The following is a 2344-nucleotide window of genomic DNA, read 5'->3' on the forward strand; positions in this document are numbered from 1 at the left end:
AGAAAACCGTAACTGCACATCACATCACATCGGGCAAGAAGGGCCAACCTCTCTCCTTCTCTCTTTCCCCCCCTTCTAGGTATACAAATCACATCCCTGCTTTTTCATCTTCCCGGAACCCATCACACTCGTTTTTTGGTTCTCGTCGTCTCAACTGCTACTAAACATACACATCGGGGAAGGGCGTTTGTTTAACCCAATCCCAATTGACCCGACCTCTCTTTTCTCCTGCATCTTTACTGCTACATCTCGGCGAAGGGGGGGGCATGCAGTCTGTCGTCACGGAACACAACTCAGTTACGCCCGGCCGGGGAGCACCTTGATCCCTCCACACCGACAATCACGTCCACCCATCATCTTCGCCGCCTTGCCTGACTGCTATCTGTCTGTCTGTCTATCGGCGTCTGTCAACATCCCACTGTCGTCTGTGTGCATCGCGTCTACGCATACGCCACACCACACCACACCACACCACACCACACACTCTCTTCGCCTCTTGCCTCACGATAATAAACCTTGTTGGAAATCTCGGGCTCGAGGCCTTGAAGTGGGAACTTGCTCTCTCGGATATCTCGGTCCCCTCGGCGGTTTTCCCCACCCGCTGCGTCTATTTTCTCAACAAACCCATTCGTCCGTTTCTGCGCTTGTCTCTCTCTCTCTCTCTCTCTGGTGGGTGTGGGTGTTTGCGAGAGTGCGTGCAAGTAAGAGAGAGGTCCTCTTTTCTCTCTAACCCCATTACCCAGAGGGGTCGCACCCGATTTGTCCTTTTTCAGAAAAGCGGCGGCGTGCATCACACAACGAACCTACTCCACGACGTCGCAGCAGCAGCGACAGCACACAACCAGCAGAAACGTCTTGAGAAAAAGAAAGCCTTCTCGCATCTCATCAAGACCGCTTGTCCTCACCTCACAGGCGCGCTCTCCCCAACCGTCACAATCAGCCCTGCTCCTTCTCCATCCAAACCTGCACATAACCTTTCTTCCCTCGTTGCCGCCAGTACGGCTTGGTTGGTTTCTTCTTGCTTTTCTTGCTGGGCCTTCTCAATCGGCCTCGTCTTTCGTTTTTTTTTCCCCATCAGATCTCTATTCCTTATTGCAACGTGAAGCAAACTAATCATCCCCCCGTCCCCTCTTTTTTTCTCATACGTACGGTTCCGTACTCGTTCCGTACGCCTGCCTGCCTGCTTGCCTCCTACCACGAACGGGCGAGCCGAGAGACATTCCAAGGGGAAACCCCCCCTCCCCCCCCCCGAATAAAAGTGACAGGAACCAGAGGCCCTTGCTGTTACCCGGCGATTCCCTGAACGTCTCGTCATTTCCTCGCTCGCTCTTCTCGACTCGTCACATCGGCACCTTGCTTCTTTCTGCTGCTTGCCTCTTGGAGGTCTTGTTCCTGCACCGTACTCTCTCATCGTCTGGGTCGTTTCCCCGCTGCCCACCTTAATCGGCACAGTGCCTGGCATCCAGCTCGCCATCGGTCACGAACGCACGCACATACACAGGGTGCGATATAGAGATATAGATTAGGCATTCCGCTCCCACTTACGGAACTGTGCTTGTGCGCCTGCAGCTCATCTCTCAACTCAGTCCCCAATCGACTCCAAGTCCGGCTCGCCCAATACTAGGCCGCCAACCACGCTATATCAGACCCCATCCAACTCCATCGGCAACCAACCCTCTCGCTCGTTAAGTCCAGTCAACCCAACCCAAAACATATAATATATATTTATATCGAGGTCATTCCGTTTCGAACGCCCGTCGACCTGACGCACAGAACGCCCATACTACCTGTACCCCCGTCCCGGCGATCTCCCACGCCCGCAGCGCCATCCACCATTTAGCCCTGGCGTGTGGCCTCTGCCTTCTCGGTTGATCTAATCAATTTCTGTAGCAAAACCAGCTCTGCCAGCGCTCGAGCGTTTTCCACCCCCGGGGCCGAAGCCGAACAAGCACGACGGTTACGGTACATGCCAAAAGTCACTCATCCTCTTCCTTACCCTTGCCCTGTTCTCTCACTCACTCTCCCACTCGCTCCCACCTCCTACACCCCCCCCCTCCTCTCTCTCTCCCAAGGTACCCTGGCCTTGCTGCCCGCACTCCTCTGCTCCTCTCTCTCACTCTCTCTCTCTCTCACTTTCTCTTCCCCCCCCCTACCCGTCTTACCCTATACGGGCAGTCACAACAGGGAAGTCGCACTTCCGACTCGCGCTTTCGCCGTAGTGAACCACAAAGGGCTCCGCCCCTTCATTGGGAGAAATAGGCAGATATTAACCTGACGAACTGTGATCAGCTAACCTTGCTAGACATAACGCACAATATCCCCTACGCACGGTGCATCGGAACAC

The sequence above is a fragment of the Colletotrichum graminicola genome (assembly GCF_000149035.1).
Source record: "Colletotrichum graminicola M1.001 genomic scaffold supercont1.17, whole genome shotgun sequence".
Lineage (NCBI taxonomy): Eukaryota > Fungi > Ascomycota > Sordariomycetes > Glomerellales > Glomerellaceae > Colletotrichum > Colletotrichum graminicola.